At 42.0% G+C, this 14,891-nt stretch overlaps 1 non-coding gene and 1 pseudogene across 1 annotated transcript; both read left to right on the top strand.

Annotated features, from left to right (window-relative positions):
• Positions 1-597: 597 nt before the first annotated feature.
• LOC119300547 lies at positions 598-10,004 on the top strand (annotated as a pseudogene).
• A 3,042-nt stretch (positions 10,005-13,046) lies between these two features.
• TRNAS-GCU lies at positions 13,047-13,128 on the top strand. Its single transcript has one exon. It is a non-coding gene; the product is annotated as a tRNA-Ser (tRNA).
• Positions 13,129-14,891: the final 1,763 nt, after the last annotated feature.

Here is a 14,891-nt window from a genome sequence, read left to right as displayed (position 1 = left end):
GCGTCGAGGGTGTCAGCGGCGGCGAAGTTGGGCGGTGTCGGGCGGCGTAGGGGCGGCGTCAGGCAGAGTCATTGCGGAGGACGGGAGGTGGGCGACAGCGGACGGTGGCGGGCGGCGTCGGGACAGGGTGCGGCGTCGGCGACGGCGACGAGAGGAGCGACCTGGCGGCGTCGGGGGAGAATGGGAGCAGTAGGGCAAATTTTCTAAGTGTTGGCTTATATAATTACACCTTTCGTCCTGGTTCGTAGCACCAACCGGGACCAATACCCCCCCTTTGGTCCCGGTTCGTGCCACCAACCGGGACCAAAGGTCCCTTTTCAGCAGCCCAAAGGGCGGGAAGCGGCGGCCTTTGGTTCTGGTTGGTGGCATCAACCGGTACCAAAGGCCTCGTGCTCTCCGTGGCCAAAACTTTAGTCCCGCCTCGCTAGTTGAGAGAGGCGGGGAGTGGTTTATAAGCCCCACTGTCGCACCCCTCTCGAGCTCCTCTCGATTGCAGGCTTACGGGCCTAATTGTCACAGCTATGCCTGATGGGCCTACTTGGCCTTCTGCGGGCCTGGATCCTGGCCCATGGTAGGGTTTCTAGTCGTATTCTGGCCATGGTGACCCAGTAGTTGGCACTTTTTTATATATTTTTTTGTTGCTTTATTTATTTTATTTTGTTTTTACTTACAACAAAAAACTTATTGTTGCTATTTTATTTATTTTATTAAAGTTTATTTATTTTACTTTTATAAAGTTTATTTTGTTCTACTTCTTTATATTATAAAAGTTTATTTTATTTTGTTTCTACTTATTTATTGTATTAAATTTTAATTTGTTTTATTTTGTTTCTACTTATTTATTTTATTAAAGTTTATTTTATTTTATTTTGTTTCTACTTATTTATTTTATTAAATTTAGTTTATTTAATTTTGTTTCTACTTATTTATTAAAGTTTATTTTGTGTCTTTCTGCTTTTCATGTTTTGAACAAAAAATACTTTGATAATTTCAGCAGCATGAATTTTATATAATTTTAGTTTAAAAAATACTAGAGGTTTATAAAAGCTTTTTAGTTAATTCCTTTTGCTATTAGAGTTTTATAAAAGTTTTTTAGTTAATTTTCTTTTTGCATGGTATCATCATTTCATCCACATAGCATGTGCGAGAAAGTAGAGAGGGTTACGGCAAAAATTGGATGCACTTCGTGTACAAAACGGACAATCTCTTTCGAAGTATCAGGGTTTCATACGGAAACTCGTCTGTTACAAAGGGATGTCATTTTTTTGAACTTGTTTGAACTCCAGAGTTTTATGTGTTCAAAATGCACCATTCAAAGCCACATCGTCAATTTCACTCTTTCTGACTTCATTTGTTATTTTTCGTGCATTTACTGATTATTTTGAGCTATAAGACCCTGAAATTGAAAAGTATTTTTACTGAACTCTGAAAAGGTTGAAAGTTGGCATGGTATCATCATTTCACCCACATAGCATGTGCAAGAAAGTAGAGAGGGTTACGGCAAAAACTGGATGTGCTTCCTGTACAAAACGGACAATCTCTTTCGAAGTATGAGGGTTTCATAAGGAAACTCATCTATTACAAAGAGATTTAATTTTTTTAAATTGTTTGAACTCCGTAGTTTTTATGTGTTCAAAATGCACCATTCAAAGCCACGTCATCAATTTTCAACCATTTCTGACTTCATTTGTTATTTTTCATGCATTTACTGATTATTTTGAGCTACAAGACCCTAAAATTGAAAAGCATTTCAAATGAACTCTGAAAAGGTTGAAAGTTGGTACGGTATCATCGTTTCACCCACATAGCATGTGTAAGAAAGTAGAGAGGGTTACGGCAAAAACTGGATGCACTTCGTGTACAAAACGGACAATCTCTTTCGAAGTATGAGGGTTTCATACGGAAACTCATATGTTACAAAGGGATTTCATTTTTTAACTTGTTTGAACTCCATAGTTTTTCTGTGTTCAAAATGCACCATTCAAAGCCACATCATCATTTAGTACATATAGCTCTCATGAATAGATAAGTGACCAAATTAATAGAAGTTTATCATCACATTAAAAATAAAGTAAATACATAGTTCTCATTGAACAACATATAGCTCTCCAGAGCATGTAGTTAAACCATACATTGAAACTATGTAAAACCTTTCAGTGCAACAACAAATGCGATCATAATCACAATCAAGGTAAAAATTGATCCAACGGCATAATGATACCAAGCCTCGGTATGAATGGCATATTTTCTAATCTTTCTAATCTTCAACCGCATTGCATCCATCTTGATCTTGTGATCATCGACGACATCCGCAACATGCAACTCCAATATCATCTTCTCCTCCTCAATTTTTTTTCCTTCAAGTAATTGTTTTCTACTTCAACTAAATTTAACCTCTCAACAATAGGGTCTGTTGGAATTTCCGGTTCAACTACCTCCTACATAAATAAAATCTATGTCACATTGGTCGGCATAATTGTCAAAAACAATAAATGAAGCAAAGAGTTAGAAAAGGATAATATATACCACATCTGAATCATAGATAGGACGAGGGCCGACGGGGGCGGATACCAAAACCATCTCACTATATAATAACAAGCAATAATAAAAGTTAGAAAATTAGACAAGTATTTATCTAAAGTAAGAATTATTTTCTTTCAGAAAGAAGATAAGAACAAGAGGCTCACCACGGTGGTGCCGGCGACGAGATCGGCGCGGGCGATCGACGGTGGTGAAGACAGGGACGGGACGTGATGGACCACTAAACCTATGCAAATCTCGGGGGAAATGGAGCTTGGAGGTCGAGCTTTGAGAGGAGAAAGCTTAACTAGCGTGGCTCGGGCATTTCATCGAACACCTCATGTGCATAGGAGGTGAGCTAGAGCACCCAAATGCCCTCTCCTCGCCAGCCAGAAAAAACAGAGCACTATGGAGTGCTCTGCTGCGGCGACGGGGTATATATAGGCAACTCATTTGTCCCGGTATATGGCTGGAACCGGGACTAAAGCCCAGCCTTTTGTCCCGATTCGAGCCAAGAACCGAGACCAATGTTTGTGGGCCAGGAGAGAGGCCCATTGGTCCTGATTCGTGCCTAGAACCGGGACAAATGGGTCCATACGAACCGGGACCAATGCCCACGAGGCCCCGGCCGGCCCCATGGGCTAAAGAACCGGGACGAATGCCCCCATGGGTCCCGGTTCATGACTGAACCGGGACTAATGGGCTTGCCCTGCCCGAACCAAATCCCTGTTTTCTACTAGTGAAAGTTAGGCCCAGAAGCCTACTTTAGAGAGGAGCTCAAAGAAGCAGCCGCAGCTGGGTTTATAAACCAGTGCGGCTGCCCTTCGCTCGGCGAGATGGGACTAAACTTTGTGCACCGTAGTGCGCCCCTTTAGTACCGGTTTGTGGCTCCAACCGGTACTAAAGGCCACCCTTTAGTACCGGTTGGAGCCACGAACCGGTACTAAAGGGGGCCGCTTCCCGCCGCTTGGCCTGGCCAAATTGGCCTTTAGTACCGGTTGGTGGCTCCAACCGGTACTAGAGGCCCCTCCTATATATATAGCACTTGCGAAAAATGCAGTTTCATCTCCCCATCTCCAACCTCTTCGCGACGTTGCCGCGCTCCCGTCCCGCGTCATCGCCCATCGCTGTCTCGCCCTCGCCGCCCCCGCTGCCCGTCGTCGCCATCCCCGTCGTCGCCGTCTCGCGCCGCCGCCCGTCATCGCCGTCTCGCAACGCCGCCCCGTACGCCGCCATCCGGTACATCGTCGTCTCGCCCCCGCCGCCCGTACGTCGCCGGCCCCGCTCGTACACACACACACACACAAAAACACGTACACACGCGTGCGCGCACACACACATTTTTTTACTTATTTTCTATTTTTTAGATTAATGCAAGTCAAATTGTTAATTAGATGATCGAATTAGATGAATTAGATAGAAAAGTTAAATATTAATGTCAATATTGTTAGATCAATTAGCTAGATATTAATGTCAATTGAATTAATAGAACTACTTTATTTTTAGTAAATGCTTAGTTGAACTAGTTGAATTAATAGAACTAGTTTATTTTTAGTAAGAAAATTTAGGTATATGGGATTTAATGATCTAATTAAAATATTACTATATAGAACTAGCTACTTTATATATTTTAGTAAGAAAATTAATACAGCTAGTTTATTTTTAGTAAATGCTTAGTTAAATTAGTTGAATTAATAGAACTAGTTTATTTAGTTGAATTAATAGAACTAGTAAGTGTTTAATGTTTCACCTATATGAACATAGGAAATGTCGTCTGACGACGAAAAAGATTTCATTATGTGCGAATAATGTGAAGACCGGCGCGGCCTGTGCGACAGAAATTTTCTTGTTGATGATAGGTGCTTCAGCATCAAGCTGGATGAGACCTTCAAAGTGGATATAGTAAGTCAGAACGACAAGTCTTTTTCGTAATTAAGCATGACTTATGTGGATAAGATAGGTTTTAAATTTTAAATTTGCTTGAACCTATACATGTCATTTGCTTGAACTTATAATTTTAAATTTTCACTATTCCACTAGCACATCCCCTGCCATGCAAAAAAATTTGTCTTGGATAAGATAGGTTTTAGTGATATGGAAACTATGGAGATAAAGAGAGTTTACTTGAAGATCGAGCATGGTTATACTTTCAACGTCAAATTATACAATACAGACACATACACCTATTTTGAATGCAAAACGTGGCAAGCACTATGCAAGGCTTATGCATTTGAGCCTGATATGGTTATCACCTTTGATATTCGCCTGGAAGATGATATTGAAGGTAATAGAGACATCTGGATCGATATGCAGACGCCTCCAGTTCTACCATTATGTGAGTTTCTCAACCATATTTATGTCTTCGATATTGTTTATTCAAAAATAGTTGACAACTAATTTCTATTGACAGCTTATTTCCATTCAAGCAAACATGTCCGGCGCTTGGTAGACAGGACCGTCCACTGTCCCGGGGCTAAACTAAACTGTGAGGAGACAAGTCATTATGTTTCATGACTTGAGGATCTTGATGCTGTCAAGAGAAATTATTTTCCTGAATTTGAAAATCTTAGTACTCAAAATGTGCGACCAATAGTGATCGTATTGAACTACGGTCACATCTATTTAGAAAGTATGGTATGATTTTTACTATTTGTCCTCAGTGCATCTTTTGCATACATTATTTTTCAAGCTAAACTTTCATTGCTAAGTATATTACTATACAATGTTCTTCAATAGGGACTCCCGATGACAGTTGTGCCTCAGTGGATCGAGACTAAAGGTCGCATGTCAATGGTTAGCTTACGGCCAAGACATCCTACATTGCACATGAGTGCATTCAGGATTTCTAAAAGCGCGGAATGCTTAATAGTGAAAGATTGGAGCAAAATTGTTAACGATCGCAGAGAAGTATTAGGGGGCGGCAATCAGAAGCGCGGCCCATGATTAGGAGACAGGTTCATCTGCATGCTCCAATATGATGAATCAGGAGAGCTATACATGTTCTGTACTATTTTATCTGAGAGAGAGCAGCAGGAGTGATTAGCTAGTTCATGCTCTTAGTACTTGTCCTCTTATGTTCGTGTTTTTCGTCCTGAACTTAATCTCAAAGAGTGATTTGCTTTTGTGGTGTTATGAACGCTTATAATATCACGACCATGTTGAAATCGATGATATCTTTGCTTCTGGTACAAGTGAATGTTTTTTCTTTAAGCTAGTGTTGGTGGTGATTAGATAGTTGTAATGACTATGATGATTAAATAGTGGTAATGACGACTATGATGATTTTTAGCTAGCTAGTATATACTGTTGTTGGTGATGATATGATGCAAGAGTTTTTATATTAATATAATGATGATGACGACGATGATGATGATGATGTTGATGAGTTATTATATCATTTATGAAAGAAACCACGGATTAGTTTCAACTGGATGGATCCTAGCTAAGTGATCAAGTATATGCCATATCCATATTACCTTGATCACCTAAGTGATCAGGTAATATGGATATGGCATATACTTGATCACTTAGCTGCCAGGATCCACATGCATCCAGTCGAAACTAATCTGCGGTACTTTTACCTAATAATTTAACAACTCATTATAATGTAAAAATTCACTAAATTAAATTGAAAACACAAAATTAAAGGAAAAATAAAAAATAAAAACAAAACCCCCCAAACATTTAGTACCGGTTACTAATGATCTACCCGCACCCTGGCCTGGCTCGTGCCACGTGGTGGCACTTTAGCGTCAGTTCGTGCCGAACCGGTACTAAAGGGGGGGGGGGGGCTTTAGTCCCCACCCTTTAGTGCCGGTTATAGAACCGGCACTAAAGGCCCTTATGAACCAGCGCTAAAGCCTGATTCTGCACTAGTGTAGGGTAGATGTCTGCCTGACTATATAGTGCAGGCCGGGTAGGTCGTGGGAATAAACCCCACGCCCGAGTCGCGATCCAAAAGAATCGGAAACGGTTCAGTAATTTACGCGTCCGTTAAGTATTAATTAATGACTCACTAATTTTTCCCGAGCAGCAAAAATATAGACAACGTGCATAGCTCTGTCCGCGACTCAGCTCAACCCCGCAACTTGTCGTGACGAGGCATGGCGTGACGTGGCGTGGCGAGCGAGGAGGAGGAGCACGCGTGTAGGTCTCCTCTTCTCATGCTCATACAAGTGATAGAAGAGCTCATCTTATAAAAAGATGCAACTCTCACTCAACTTACGTGGTGGGACTAAACTTTAATCTCACTCACTCCACTCACATATGTGCATGAATGAACCAAGAGAATTTTAAAATTTTAGTTGGACTTTGGGCCAAAGGCCTACTAGCAAAATTCCAACAGATGGTCCAGGACTCCAACGCAACCAATTGCGCGTCATATGTGCCGCCGTCCAACTTTTGGGGGGCGCGTGGCATGTGGACAGTGATGGACCGTCCACGTCCATCATCGGTCTCACATCCACCGGCACTGGCGACGGACAGGTCGCATACTCCTCCGTGGCTGAGTAGGGCATGGGATGCGGCAGGGCATTGTGTCCCAAGTGGGTCGGTCTGTCTCCCATATTCTACTCTTCCTCGTCGGTAATCGCACCTCCACTTCACGGGTCTTAACCCCGCTCCCGTACATGAAGACGATAGATGAAGGATGTGGTCGCCTATGCGAAATGCAAAGTAAGTGAACGACGGGGCGCCGTCGGAGGATAGGTTAGGGTTGGATTTATTTTTTTGTCCTAAAGGTTGGAAATGTATTGAAAATCTGCCTGTTTCCATGAATCATGTCCGATAGTCAAGTACACCGCCAAGCCGCCACAAAACCGTGTCCAAGAATTTGCATAAGTTCTCTACCATTTCATCACTGGTACCAATCCAGACCGTACAAGCATGATACTATGACGATTTACCGCAGCGACAGCATTGCTTAACAGCTAAGGCTTCCCTTCATATATATTTTTTTGAAGCCCTGATCGCAGAACAATTGTTCTACGGTGGTTTTCATTAATAAAACAAAGTTGTGTACAAAGCTAAACATTTCTTTTTCTTTTTCTTTATGAAGCCCTAACCGTAGAACAATTGGAAAACAAAGTTATGTACAAAGCTAAGCCTTTCCTCGCTAGTAAATTTGAGTTTGGCTCCCTTCTGCCTTGCTAGCTAAGGTTATGCATACATCCTCGATATTTTCCGACAAACTATCAGCTACTACAGCACTTTCTTGTGCTGCCGACAAGCATGCAGCATCCAGCTGCCTAGCCTCTCTTCAAACTCAACTTGAACTTCTTCTCTCGTTCCTTGGCTCTTACTAGTAGTACTTCATTTCATTAACGAGTAATACCAGCCTAGCCAGAGGTTTCATGCATGCAGCGTGTAGCTCTTGTACAGCCAGCCAGAATGCATGCATGCATGCATTAGTCAAAACCAATTCAATTTGACTTCTTCTCTCTTGCATGCATCTCTCAATTGCATGTGTTTAACCATAATGACAAGATTAATTATACTTCCTCCGTCACGGTTTAGAAGACGCGTTTGGAAATTCTTTGGAAGCTAGGTGGTTATTTATTGGTTGTGAGATGGGGTTAGAAAATAACATTCACACTAAGCATGCATATAAAAATAATATATATGAGTACTAATTAGCTACTAGACATAAATGCAATGCGCTCTAAACCTTGTCTATTGTGGAAACGCACGTAAATTTAACTGTGTCTTCTAAACTGTGACGGAGGAAGTAACATGTTCTAGTCTTCCAGTGCACCCCCATAAAGCTCGGGATCTAATTAATCGGCGAATATCAAGGCCGTCTGTCATGTGTACAAGTACAAAGGTACTACTACTATCAAGGACGCCCCAGTCGCTTTCTTCCTGGAGATATTCTTTCTCATCACTTGGGATGGGTCATGACTTGAATGACTTGATAGTTCCAATGAGAACCCAAACATGTTACCTACAGTACGTCCAAATATGAAATATCAAGAGCCTGAGAGCCTCATCGCGAGCCATACAAGTAGTCGATGCATAGAAACAACAATTCTTCAGCCGGTCCGTGGAGAGCTAGGTCAACAGAATAGCGGAGAAAAAGAGGCGGTTGCCCTCGTCCAGCATGCATACGTCCGCAGTGGATCCCTTGGTTGTGGCTCAGGTTATACATGATGTGTTGGATCCGTTTACATCAACTGTCCCACTCAGCATAGGCTACAACAACAGGCTACTTCTGCGAGGTGCTGAGCTGAGACCATCCGCAGTCGTAAGCAAGCCGCGAGTTGATGTTGGTGGCAATGACATGAGACTTCTCTACACCCTGGTAAACTTCTATCTGGACTACAGTGGGCAGTACACACGACTTCTTCAGTTATCTAACCCTCCCACATCGTTTAGTAGTAGTATTGTTGTGAAGAATTTCTTAGAAACAAAAGGTATCGCAGGTGATTAATTTACTCTTAGCATACTCAAACATAATGACTACAGTATATGTTAACTTGTTTGGGTTTCTCTTTGACTCGAAAAGATGCTGGTCGATCCAGATGCCCCAAGCCCAAGCCACCCAACACTAAGGGAGTATTTGCACTGGTAAATTAATTAAATGCAACATGTTTATATTCTCGTCAATATGACTCCCTAGTCCCTACCCATTTGTTTTCTGCCCCACATTCTTTATATGTGTTCCCTATATAATTTTATCTCATTATGATATATCTCCACTCCTATGTAGGATGGTGTCAGACATCCCTGGAACAACTGGTGTCAGCTTTGGTATGATGTTCTGCATAACAATTTGTGCCATTTGATTTTGCAGGTTTAGCTGAATTTGTGGAGGTGGAAAGTATCACTTGTTAAGTTCTTTGCCTCACATTCCCAAAAAAAAAAAATTGCCTCAAACTTGTTGCCTACCATAGAACTAACAGATAGGTCTATCACTTAAATCAGGTAAAAGTTATTTCAAAGTTGGGCCATCATTAACAATTGGAATCTTAATACTAGAAAAATAATAACTATCAATGCGTAAAATGACATGCATATTTCCAAAAGAAATCTTTAAGACAAGTCCATTGTACAGCCTACAACACAGGGATCTTATAACCGTGGTATACTTCAGAAACGCCTTTTCCTATCTTTCATTTATACTTGATTTATTTTTTCACATGCACAAAACCGAACTTGCGCACTGAGTTATCATAATTCAACAATATAGATACGTGGAATTACTCTTTAAATTCTTGAGTGATTAATGACTAACTAATGGCATGGTTCTCTTGCAGGCCAAGAGCTTGTGGTTTATGAAAGACCGGAGCCAAGATCTGGCATCCACCGGATGGTATTTATTAGGTAGGGGGACAGTTTTTGCGCCGGACATGCGGCACAACTTCAGCTGCAGGAACCTCGCACGCCAGTACCACCTCAACATTGTGGCCGCTACATATTTCAACTGCCAAATGGAGGGTGGATGGGGCGGAAGAAGGTTTAGGCCAGAAAGTTCTCAAGGGGAGTAGATGCTACATAATACAAGAGTATAGGCCATTGTATGCCTGAACTGTAGTGTTGCATCACAATATGGGATGCTCTGTATCACCCAAAATTATATGCAGGGTATGTATCTTGAGTACATTATCTACAAAAAAACTATGTATCTTCAGCTACGAAGAGCATGAAGAATATACGTCGGTTATTATTTAATCATGCATAGTATTAGCAATGTTTGTTAATCTCAATTCACTGCTGATTCTAAGCACCTGCTCTGCATTTCAACAGGTTGTGCTGAATAAAATCAACACGGTCTAAATCATCAAAAATATTTTTCGACAGCGACCCCAAGATTTGTTTAGATGAAAGGAAGGCCTTATCGACGGATCGACCAACTTTGCATTGTAAGTCCCAGAAGTGGCAAGGTAATTAAACCCAAGGTAGGTCGAATATTTACATTATGCCTAGCTTATTCAAAGCAAAAAAGGGTTACTGGAGGAGCATACCAAAAAAACTTGCAGTATATTACAGAACAGCAATAGCAGTCACATCTCACAAACTTACAGCTGAAGAATCATCCGGAGGAAACTGATCACTGCCTCACAACGAACTCCCAGGATTCCAAGCTTTTGTGTCCGTTATATAAAATGCAAGTTGAGGAGTCTCAAACACTCACTGGTTGGTTGATCTCTGATACCCAGAGTGAGCACACAAGTGACCGATTGCCTGCAAAATTCAGATAACTTGGAATAACCAGAGCAAATAACTGGGGAATAACTGAAGAAACTCTCTGGCAATCATAAATGTTCTCCGGGGGTGCCAATCACAAATGCAACTCCTGATCGAACACACCTCAGTACCCACCGGCCACTCGTCGTCTCGCACTTAACAAAGTAGGAAATCGCGAGGAGGAGCAGAGGGGGTGGGCTCGATGAGGAGGTTGACGCGCTCGGGCGGTGTACGAGGCAGCGCCAGCAGTCGCCGCGGCACGGCGTAGGCTGACGGCTCCGACGACTATTTTCTTTCTCCCTTTCTAGTCTAGTAATAAAGATCGACCAAGGGCCCTTCGCTGACGGCTCCGACGACGGTAGGGTGCGGATCAAAGGCCGCACGGCTGTGTGCGGCGCGGCGCGGAGGCCGGCCGTGAGGACGCTGAGGCGGGCGCGGATGGGCTCTGGCGGGAGCACACCTCCTCCGGCAACCGGTCCGCCCGGTATCAACGGACCTCATCTGAATTCTGAAGCCATCAAGCCAAAAGGACTGACGAAGCAAACATTCCCTCCAGTTATCCAACGGCGGCCCGACGCTTCGCATCAACGGCCTGGATTCACACTCAATGCGAGCTTTCGCTCTCTCTCTCTCCTTCCAGAAAAAAACCCAAACTGAAAGAAGGAAAAGACAGCAAAGGACATCTTCGAATATGATAATTATTGTAGAAAAAAAATACTCCCTCCGGTCTCAAATAAAGTGTTTTTTATTTAGTAGAGGTTGCATTAGATCCCTCCTAAAAAAAGAGGTTGTATTAAAACAAAGACACTTATTCGAGATGAAGCAAATCGTAACTAATAGTATTACAATGAGATACAAAACAACTATATTGTAAAAGAAAAGATACTCCCTACGTAGCTGATGAATTTTAAATGTTGATGCATCATTTACCGAGGGTGACTACGCAGGCTCATGTGGAGCTGTGATCCGTGATCATCGGGGAAGTTTTATAGCGACATGTACGGCAAGAGTGGAACATGTAGCTGGCGTGTTCACAGCAGAAGCAGCTGCCTTGCTTGAGGAGCGGAAGCTAGCAAGAAATACGGGATGCTCTAATCTGGTGATGAGATCGGATAACAACATGGTGGTGGATGCTATAAAATGCAACAAATGGTATTTTATGGTGGCAACGCCAGTTCTTGATGATTGTCATAGTATTTTACTAGATTTCGGGAGGGTTAATATTGAGCAGTGTAGTAGAGAGACAAATTATGTAGCTCACTAGTGGTTCGGGCGCCACCCGGTGACGCCGCTTGAGAGAAAGTTATGTGCATGTTTTCATTTAAAAAATACATGTCGTCCTCACCTACATTTAGAAAAATATTTTTTAAAAATCCATCTCCATCTAAAAAAAGAAGTAAAAAATCACCAACGCAGCCTACCAGCGAGCGCCACTTTACTTAGCCCTCCATTTTTAAAAACTTATGGAGTCATCATCTCCATCTAAAAAGGAAACAAAATATCTTAAAACATTACTCACCTTCAACTAAAAATAATATCACAAAAGCTTTTTCATTGCGGTCAACCAGTTTGCGCCACGTGGCATAGCTAGTTGGCCGCCTTTCACGCCTAGCTTAATGTGTTTAATGAGTTGGCTAGATGGGGACGTGCAAATAACCCTTCTCTTTGGGTTGATGCCCCGCACGAGTTCATCTTTAAACTGTTAGCAGACAATGTAACTATTATTTGATTAATAAAGTGAGCCTTCCCGTAAAAAAAATTACTCCCTGCGTAACTAATTTAACATAACATGTTTTTTTGGAACCTCTTATATTAACTTCCGGAGTTTACTCAGCATATAAGGTATGTTTATAGTCAAACTTCGTAAAGTTTGATCAACTTTATAAAAAAAATCAACAGTCACAATACAAAATCAATACAATTATATCCTCTATGAATTTAGTCTCCTTGCCTTCTGTGGCCGAAGGCCGGGCTAGGTAGGTTTAACTGTATGTGTCCTTTGTTCGGGATGGGCATCTCTTTTTCCCTCTACTCAGGACACCATACTTGTGTCTTCTTGCGATCGTGTAGTGCGTTGTACCCTCTGTGGTACTTTCTCTAATCTCTGCTATCAATAACAAGATACGCAAGCATTGCGTATTGGCCGGGAAAAAAAATCCAAAGGCTCTATTCATCTTTCCCCTCTAGACAATTCACTTCTCGAAAGTATTCCTTGAAACTCGAACCAGTCGATGTTCTTTCTCCCTTCACTTCCTTCTCGTCAGTGGTACGGTGGCATTTCTATCTCGATCATAGGTGGCTTTATAGCTAAGTACTGTCCAGCGATCTAGTAGTCATCAGCTGACACTTTGGCCGAGTGGTTAAGGCGTGTGCCTGCTAAGTACATGGGGTTTCCCCGCGAGAGTTCGAATCTCTCAGGTGTCGATTTCTTTTTCCCATTTTTTTTCTGGGCGACAACGACGGCCCTGGTGCTCACGTGCCAGGTGCTAAAAAATAATTTTATTTTTTAATGCGCATCGACATATTTTAATTTTCCGCAAGAAAAAATCACTGTTCTGTTTTTGAATTTTTATTATTTTTCCAATGAACACCGACAAATGTTTTAAATTTTCAGCAGGAAAAACATCGCTATTCTTTTTTGAATTTTATACTTTGTGCAGCCGCATTTGTGCTCGGGATTGGAGCAACACTTTCAGTCCTATTCAAAAAAAAAACCACGTGGCACATGTGGTAAGCAACTCAAACTTGACGAAAGGTTGCTATTCTTTCCAACCCATGATCAACTTTCTACTAATTTTTTTAATGAATTTAATGATCACTTGCTATAGTTCCCTTAGAAAAGAAACTCGCTATAATGTCCCCCAGCCTACAAGAATCATTTTTGTGAAGCAGAGGTTGCTTACCACACATGCCACACTGTCCCCGTAAAAGAATCATCATGAGGAAATGCACCACGCATGAATTATTAAAAAACCTAAGGGGTTCAATCATACAAAACAAACAAACAAAGAGAGAAAGAAACAAAAAGATCATACGGATTCTAATACTTCAAAATTTATAGAAAATCATTCGAATCAAGAAGCTCTGTTTGAACCATAGAAAGCATCTAGTATTGCATTATCTGCCTACACTACAATATTGATTTCATATAGTTGAGAAAAAAATCCGCTCGAAGTGTTTTAGTGGAAAGCCAAGGCAAGGAGCTGGCCCTGACGCTTGGGCCTTACAATTGCACTATGAAACCCAACTTCGAAAGTCCATCATGCGGACCTATGTCAGTGCATCCCACAAATTTGTGAGAACTAGTGTTAGGACATCGGTGACCATTGGAGGTGAGTGTTTCCTGCATGAAAAGAGTGGCGCCAAGGACAACAAGAGTAAGAGCTAGAAAGATGACAGCGAAAAAGGCAGAAGCGACAAAGGGCCCAAACTACAAAAGTGACGGGGTGGCAGATGCTACTCCAACGACTTGGTTTTCGATCACTAGTAGAAAAAGGGTCAAACGTGAAGCACATTAGTGCCGGTTTGAATTTGAGCCGGCACTAATGTGTGTATTAGTGCCGGTTCCAACGGCTAGCCGGCCGCTCTCATTAGTACCGGTTCGTGGCGAACCTTTAGCACCGGTTCGTGCCACGAACCGGTACTAAAGTGAGTGGTGGCAGGATGTTGTCAGTCCGGGGCCCCTCCAGCACCTTTAGTACCGGATCGTATCACGAACCGGTACTAAAGGTCGACCTACATAGACCCTTCGTCCACCCGAGCTCGCTCTGTTCTTCCCCTTTCCCCTCTTCTTTCTGTTCTTTTCCCTCTTCCTCTCAAGCTCATCACACATTTTGCCCAAAATTTGTCAAGATTTGAAGGCCCCCATCCATTCAAATGATCACAAAGGTTAGCAACTTTGTCCTTTCATCTCTCATTGCTAGATTAGCTCGTGCAATGCTTTATATAGTGATTGATTTTTGAGTCTAGTAATTTGGGAGGAATTATATATATGTGCTAGTATTTGATTTATATGCAATTTGAGGTCAAAAATAACACTTAGTTTGCATATGTAGGTGTGGTTTACTTAGTACCTTCTAAATCTCCGTCGTAACCACCGTCAATCGCTCGTAACGTCCCGTCGCCGGCACCACCTTGTGGTGAGCCTCTTGTTCATGAAGTTTTATATAAAAAATTGATGTTTGTGT

This window comes from Triticum dicoccoides, chromosome 5A (genome assembly GCF_002162155.2).
Source record: "Triticum dicoccoides isolate Atlit2015 ecotype Zavitan chromosome 5A, WEW_v2.0, whole genome shotgun sequence".
In the NCBI taxonomy this organism is placed as follows: domain Eukaryota; kingdom Viridiplantae; phylum Streptophyta; class Magnoliopsida; order Poales; family Poaceae; genus Triticum; species Triticum dicoccoides.
The sequence above is the reverse complement of the archived record's forward strand: the minus strand, read 5'-3'. Positions and strand labels throughout refer to the sequence as shown.